This window comes from Sceloporus undulatus, chromosome 1 (genome assembly GCF_019175285.1).
Source record: "Sceloporus undulatus isolate JIND9_A2432 ecotype Alabama chromosome 1, SceUnd_v1.1, whole genome shotgun sequence".
In the NCBI taxonomy this organism is placed as follows: Eukaryota; Metazoa; Chordata; class Lepidosauria; order Squamata; family Phrynosomatidae; genus Sceloporus; species Sceloporus undulatus.
This window is the reverse complement of record NC_056522.1, coordinates 225,316,592-225,324,409: the sequence shown is the minus strand read 5'-3', so window position 1 is coordinate 225,324,409 and position 7,818 is coordinate 225,316,592. Positions and strand designations below refer to the sequence as shown.

The following is a 7,818-nucleotide window of genomic DNA, read 5'->3' as shown; positions in this document are numbered from 1 at the left end:
CTATCTATCTATCTATCTATCTATCTATCTATCTATCTATCTATCTATCTATCTATCTATCTATCTATCTAAGCATTGATCCCTTATTTAGAATTATTTTATTTCACTGGAGCAAAGTTTGCAACTACAAAGATGAGGGCCTCTGTATGCTCAGACCACACATTCATTGAATGCTCCTCCCACTGAAAGCCATACTGGCATTTTACCTTCAGAACTCTTTTTGTTTTTCATGATCAAAAGATGAGAACTCTTGGCCTAGATCAAGAACGTAAAACAAGTCAAGCCTTTAAAAAAACAAAAACAACAACAACAACAACAACAACATTATATCAAGAAGCAACAATGTCCCACACCCTGCATACTGCCCTTTGTCATGGTCTTTTGTCAGCCCATTAGGACTATTTAGTTGTGTGAAAGTAGAGGTAGAAGTATAGAAAGATAACTAAAATTGCCTTGCACATCAAGCTACTTTGGATTCTATGACTAAAGTTCTTTTTAAAAAATCTTCTTATTCGAACACAGTTCCCAAAGTGTCTGCAGCCATCTTTCAAACACACGCAGATAAAATCTTTGTGCAATGAATTGTCATGAAGCCATGCTGCAGGGTCATTTTAATGGGTGCTGTTACTTTCTTTCTGAAATTTCTGAGTGTATCTCAAGGGCTCGGCTCTTGCATGAGAAACAATATTTAAAAAAAAACAACAGAGGGGATATAGCAAACATGCTGATCAGGCGAGTTGCAGATCCTACCGAGTAAAACCAAACTGGAGAAGTGAAACCAATTTCGAAAGAAAATTGACTTTCCACATATGTTCTTGTATCTTTCTGCACAGAAACTGTTAAAAATGAAATATGTTGACTATCAGCTACGAAATGGCACTATCAAAAGGAATATTTAGCCCTCAGTTTGTATATGATTGTTAAAATTTACTGATTTGGTTAGAAAATCTGTTTTTACCCTATTGAATCATTTAATCCTCTCCAGATCTTGTCATTTATGAGTTATAGTTTACATTATTACCTATAGCTGCTTTCTTTTATTGCAATGAGTGGTGCATGTACTCTACATAAATAATGAAGTTTGACAACACTTTGTCTTAGTTCCATCCTGTGGGATCCTTGGATTTGTATTTTTACAAAGACTTTAGATTTCTCTGCCCAAGAGTGCTGGTGCCTTATAAAACTACAAATCCCAGGATTCTGTAGGATGGAGCCAAGTGGTATCAAACTGCACAGTGGGGAGTATTTTGGGGATCTTTGTAATAAGTTTCATAGTCAATTGCTTTTATTTTTCCAAATTTACTTCCCAAGCTCTGTTTCAGCTCAGCCTATTCAGTGCTTAAATTTTGTTTATGAAACTGAACAAACTGGTACTGTTTCATATCTCAAATTCCATTTTTGGAAAGATGTACTAGGCTAGAGAAAATGTAAATTAAGGGGCTGTACAGAACGCCCCTTTCAATGCCAGATCGGGGCCGTGGTAACAGCACACTGCAGCCCCTATCTTGCCTTTCTATGGCACAAAAAAGCGCTGCAAAAAGTGGCTTCTGCGTCGTGGAAAGGGTACTGTAGCCACCAGCGTCACAGCTTTTTGGCATTCCTTTGGTGCTGTGTCATCTACATGCAGCACCAGAGGAGCACCATGATGCCACCTGCTGTGTGGTATGGCAAGCGGTGTCACATCAGCCTGCGGGGCGGAGTCAGGACATGCTTTGTATGGATGCCATGTCCTGACTCCTCCCCCAGGCCAGCCTTAATGGCCAGTCTGTACAGCCTCCAAATCATGATAATTTCATTTAATGTTGTGCTGGGGCATTGTAATTCATTGTAGCAGCAGAACTCTCTGACAGAGAAGGCTAAATTTCTCACAAACTACAGTCCCCAGAATTCCCTAGCATGGAGCATCGGCAGTTCAAGCGGTCTCAAAGTGGATTATTTGCAATGTGTTTTAGACCTCTGATTGCTTTCCTTCTCTGAATCTTTAGGCTGTAAGCCAATAAATGCAATAAATAATTAATTTTAAAAGAGAGAAAACTTAATTGTGAAGAGAATGCTAATTTTGATTTATAAAGCAGCATGAAAAGGAAGCACATACACTGTGCAATATTTGTATGACAGAACTATTGGTAAACAGTTGTATATCTGCTGTGACTTTCTAATACTGATCAATTTGCAGAACTGGGAAAGTTTATGTTTGGTGGTACCTGCTGGTGACTTTGGACTGGGACAAAGTTGTGAAATTTTGTGTGTAAGAGATACTCTATAAGCAATCTATTGAGAGAATAAGAAACTATTCCCTTTGTAAACCATACTGTTCATTGCAAACCATACTGTTCAGCAATCAGTAAGTATGAAGATACTTAGGACTGCATCATAAGACAAACAATGCAGCACTTTAAAAAAGATATAAAAGACTCCTTTACCACCTTTGAAATGAACTAAGAAAAATAAATTTCTAACAAACTTTCGTGGATTCCAGTCCTTTCATCAAATGCATGGAGTGAAGACACTGGAGAGATATACGTATCAATGGGTGGTAGTAGGTGTTGGGGATATGAATTTTAATAGAAATGTATATCATATGGATGCAATGATGGGGTGACAAATTCAATCTCAATGATGGCCATAAAGAATAGATAAACTGACAAAAGTAAGAGACAAGTTTTGCATACATGCCAAAAAAAGCAGGTAAAAATGATCAGTGGAAGAAATTCTTGGTCTACCACAGTGGTATGGCTACAGGATCAGTGAGCAATAGCAATAGCAAGTACATTTCTATACCACTTATCAGTGTACTTAAGCATTCTCTAAATGGTTTACAAAGTATAAGCTAATTGCCCCCAACAATCTGGGTACTCATTTTAGCCACCTCGGAAGGATTCAAGCATGAGTCAAGCTTGAACCCTTCACTGAGTGAGTGGCTGCAGTACAGGCATTTAACCACTGCGCCACCAGGTGAGGTATTACAATAAAGTAAGTATGAAGTTTCTGCTTCGTTGTGGTAATGATAGCTAGTGGCTTAGTACATATGGTGTGCCAAGGAACCATCCAAAACACTTCCACTGGACAGGAATATGTGGATATATTATAATTTGGCTGTTTCTCTGTCCAGTCACTCTTACTTTTGTTTTCTTATTGTTGCTTGTTTGTTCAAAAACTGCTGCTTGGAAGTCTGAGAAAGAATGTCCAGGAAGAAGTGTTCTGCAACTGCAATTTTGATATTCCCATTTATAATGTCCAATTTGTATCAATTTATCTTCTGATATAGAAACTGCCCTGGTTGTCCAATGTAGAGTGCTGAGGAACATTGTTGATGAAGAATGGCATATATCTCTTGCAGTCTAAGAAAACCAGATTGGTAATGACTTCCCAGAGGACGTTTTCTGTTGCCGCTCCAAAAATCTGGAATGACCTGCCAGAGGAGATCCGCCACATAAGAAGCCAATAAAAACGGATCTCTTCCAGTAGGCCTTCCCAAACTGACCTCCTCGGAATGTTCACTCTCCAGTTACATAGCCTGGACTGTGATTGTGATTGATTTTATTGACTATTTGATTGGGAGCATTTTATTGGGAATTGTTGTTTTAACGCTATTTTAGGGTGGGAGGGAGATAGGCAATTAGGATTTGATATGTTTTGCTATGTTTTTACTTGTGGCTTGTTGAGTTGTATTTTCATTGTTCTTTTGTTTGTTGTTACCTGCCCCTATCCAATACAAGGAGAGGCGGGATACAAATAAATATTATTATTATTAATCACATTAGAGATGATCAACTGAAAGTGATTTTCCTTTAGGTTTGATCTTGGTATTACTATGAATGCATCTACACTGCAGAATTAATGCAGTTTGACACTGCGTTAACTGACATGGCTCAATGCGATGGATTCCTGGGATGGATTCTCTCTCAGAACTCTCTGGTGTCATAACAAATAATAAATCCCAGGATTTCATAGGATGGGACCATGACAGTAAAAGAACTGTCAAACTGCATCAATTCTGCAGTGTAGCAGCAGCCTATATCTGCAATATATCAAAGGCCCTAAGGATGTCATCCAGAACATTCAAAGTGCTTTTACTTGTTCGTCCTCTCTTTTCTCCCACAATTAGACTTTCCAAATCTCAAGTTATTTCCACTGAATTTACAAAGAAAAGTGTTAATGGCCTTAGAGGGAGTGAAAGGACAGGCCCAACACCATCGGGCCTGAAGAGGAAGAGCCCTCCCCTCCCTCCTTTCCAACTGTATCTTCTGGCCTTAGAGGGAGTGAAAGGACAGGCCCAACACCATCGGGCCTGGCCTCGATTAAGAAGAAGAGCCCTCCCTCCGGTCCATTTGCCTTGGTCCAGGCCTCAGAGGGAGAGAAGAATGCTGGACCTGATCCCCTCCCCCCCACCATTCCCTTCTCCTTTTGTGTCGTGTCTTTTTAGATTGTAAGCCTGAGGGCAGGGAACCATCACCTCTGTTGTAAGCTGTCTGGATTCCCAGTGATTGGGCGGCATATAAATAAATCCTATTGTTGTTGTTGGCAAGTTTGAACCAAAAACAAAATGAACAAAAGTCTCAACCATCTCCACTGGTCAAATTCCATGAAGACATAAATGCCATCAAGTCCTATATGGCCATCTGAAGGATCATATCTTCCCACACGAGCCTGCCCAGACTTTAATATCTTCAGAGGAGACACTTCTCTCAAACCCTCTTCCAATTTTCACAAACACATTTGGAGGGAACACAGGAAAAGGGCTTCTTTATGGCTGTTCCTACACTCAGGAACTCTCTTCCTAGGGAAGCTAGACTGGATCCCTCATTGCATTTCTTTTACTGTCAGTGAAGATCTTTGTATTCTAGCAGGTTCTGGTTTGGGTAAGTAGTTTGGGAACTAATTCAGGGTGAAGCTATAAATTCAAAGGCAGAGAGACGAATGGCAATGCTTGAAACGAACAGCATTTAACATGAATATTCTATGTAGAGATGCAACATCTCTCTCTGTTTTGATCCACTCACATATATGCATCCTTTTTTGGGGGGGGGGGCAGTACTAAATAGGACTGTTCTCCACTGTACAATGGGTAGCTGGGTATGTGAGCTGAAGCCACCGAGATGTGGTGCATTTGAAATTGGTTCAGGTGAAAGTGCGATCTGAATAATTTAATTTGTGATAATACACTAATATGTGAAAATAATGATTTAGCACTGCAGTCTTCAAGTGATGAGCATGAGTGTGTGAACCAACCCTGGTTGGTAGAAGATCTGAGCAAATAGGGCTTCTCACACTTCAGTATTTGCTTGTTTTATTTGAAAATCTTATAAGTACTCTTGGGCTGCACCCACACATTTGGGTCCACATCCTAATGAGAAAGTAGATCTGGCACACCAGGGATTTTTATGCAAACATTTGATGCCTATCAGGCATGTGTGAACCATCCTGGTGGAATGCCGTATATAGGCTTGTCATAAATGTGCAATACTAGAATGACAGCAATAAAGGAATGGGCATGGTTTCAGCTTGAAATTCCCTTGGTCTCTTGGGAAGGGAGGGAGGGGGAATTTAAAATTTAATCCTTGCCTTCACTCTTGCACATCTTTTATGGTTTAATTTGAATGATGAGTTTTTTTTAAATGGTGCAATGAATTCTTTGCTTCTGTGCCAAGACTTCCATCCTAGAGAGAAACCTCCTGTCTCCAAATGTGTCTGGAACAGTGGCAACCCAGCCCGTAAAGGTAGTTTACCAACTTCGGATGGCTATTGAGGAGCTTGTAAACAAATTCATAAATTTGTCATGCTGATTATAGTGTTGGCAAACACAATGGCTGATCATGTTATAAATGTTTATCAACACCCGCACTCACCCACCTGCTAAGAGGTGCTACGCTTTAATGAAATTGTTTGACTATCAAGGCTGGTTGCTAAGATACAATGTTCTCGTTACCGGGGATGTGATGCTTACAGATTTCTGTTATCAAATAATGATTAGAGATGTGCTAACCTCAAGGTGTTCTGTGCAGTGAAAGGTTTGCTGAGCCTCAAATTAGTAAACTGTCTGCCTGAGCAGACGCTCACAGAAGGAGCGCGCAAGCATCAAAGTTACAGGGATGACATTTTAAAAGGAGACAATATCGGTCAGAAGAAGCATCCCTGCATATGATGAAAGACTGTTTGCGGCAATGTTTACATGATCCATGGCCAAGCACAATGTCTTTGTGATATATTTCCAACTTTGGATGTTCTCAAGGCCCTACCTCAAAGAATTGCATCCCCCGTTTTTTTATTATTGTATTGAAAATGTTCTTAGTTTCATTCCTTTCAGTAGTCCTATGTCCAGCAAATATCAGACCCTCTGGCTTTTGCTGTAGGAAATAAACGAAAGAGAATGAAGTCAAATAAGTCAGATAATTTTTATTTTTTAAATTCAAGGCAAAGGGACATACTCTTTGGTAAAACAAATTATACTAGACAATACAAATAATACAAATACACATCAATGCATGAGGTAATATACTGATGTAAAACTAGTCAAGTGTTACAAAGATGAAAAACACTCCACAGGCATTGTATTTATTTTGGGTTGCATCAATTTGCTTGCAAACCTTTCTAGAAGACAGTGTAAATATTATACCTTGGTTTACCATTGTTGGACAAGCACTTTTCATTCTGCTTAAACACCAGATGAGATAACGAATGCAGCAGGACTGGTATTGACGGAGATTTTGTTCACACTGCCAAAGGAGTAAGTAATCTGAAGAGTAATTGTTGAGCTCATTATTGAATTAAGGGTTCAGGCTGTAGTTAGAGTGCAAGCGTTAGTATCTGAAATGATAGTGAGTGGCACTGAATAAATCTAGATCAGAAATGGATGACTCCTTTTTGGCTGTTCAGAACAGGATCCCAGAGATTACCAATTATTGCCCATTTTACCATTGGACATATTCTTCTTGTTTCTTCAGAATACTATTCCCTGGCTATTACGGGGGGGGGGGGGGGGGATCCTTCAATTACCTTAAGCCACAGAGCTGCAGGCTATTAAATTCAATTCATCTGTGGACTGTCTTTTCAGTATACAATAGATAGCTGTAGAAAATGTGGAACTGCAAATATGACCATTGTGGGAATATTTTTCAGCTATCAGTTTTGTAAGATCTGTATCATCATCATCACTCAGCCATGGGGCTTTCCGCATAGAATTAACATTTTTAAATCTGTTGCTTTTAGTTCTGTAGCCATTATTCAGACACAACACTTAAGAAAACAAAACAACAGTTCAATCTATAGACATTTACTTTTGATTCACAAAAAATTAATTACTTTCCTTGGTGAAAGTTGATTGCAGCTTGAAAGCATAGCAGGCGTGAGATGGACATGGCAGTCTCTGCAAAAGCTTTTCTAGGGAGTGTACATAAATGGTGCAAATATACAGCTGTTTCATTCTGCAAGTACATCCCACTGTGTTCTGATCAGAAGCGATGGCAACAAAAACCGAGTGAAGGGAAAACTATTTCTGCATGTTTGCAGCAGTATTTGGGCAAGCACAGCACTGATTGGCCAGCATCTGCAACACTGCAATACTCCCATCCAACTCACTGGTATTGTTTGACAATCTTTCAAAATTAATTATGCATCCTTTAATTGGAAAAAATATAACAAATTGTGATTAAGTTAAATAACCATAGACACTGTAGTTTCAAAATAAATAAATACAATGATTGAAAGGGGGAGGAGAGAAGCAAGAGTGATGAAAAAATTGTTCAAATTGCTGCTATGTTTGTTTTTAATGAACCGACTGTGGGAGGATGCCAAGGCCATGTAATGGGAGATGGAAAA

At 39.3% G+C, this 7,818-nt stretch overlaps 1 long non-coding RNA gene across 2 annotated transcripts in view; it reads left to right on the top strand.

The window, feature by feature from the left end:
• LOC121919306 overlaps positions 1-4,279 on the top strand; it is a 25,095-nt gene extending 20,816 nt beyond the window's left edge. Inside the window, exons 2-3 of one of the 2 annotated variants that reach the window (XR_006101441.1) lie at positions 3,269-3,358; positions 4,109-4,279. This is a non-coding gene — a long non-coding RNA (uncharacterized LOC121919306). Of the gene's footprint in view, positions 1-3,268 lie in introns of both variants that reach the window. The other variant, XR_006101442.1, reaches the window with a different exon arrangement.
• The last annotated feature ends 3,539 nt before the right edge of the window (positions 4,280-7,818 follow it).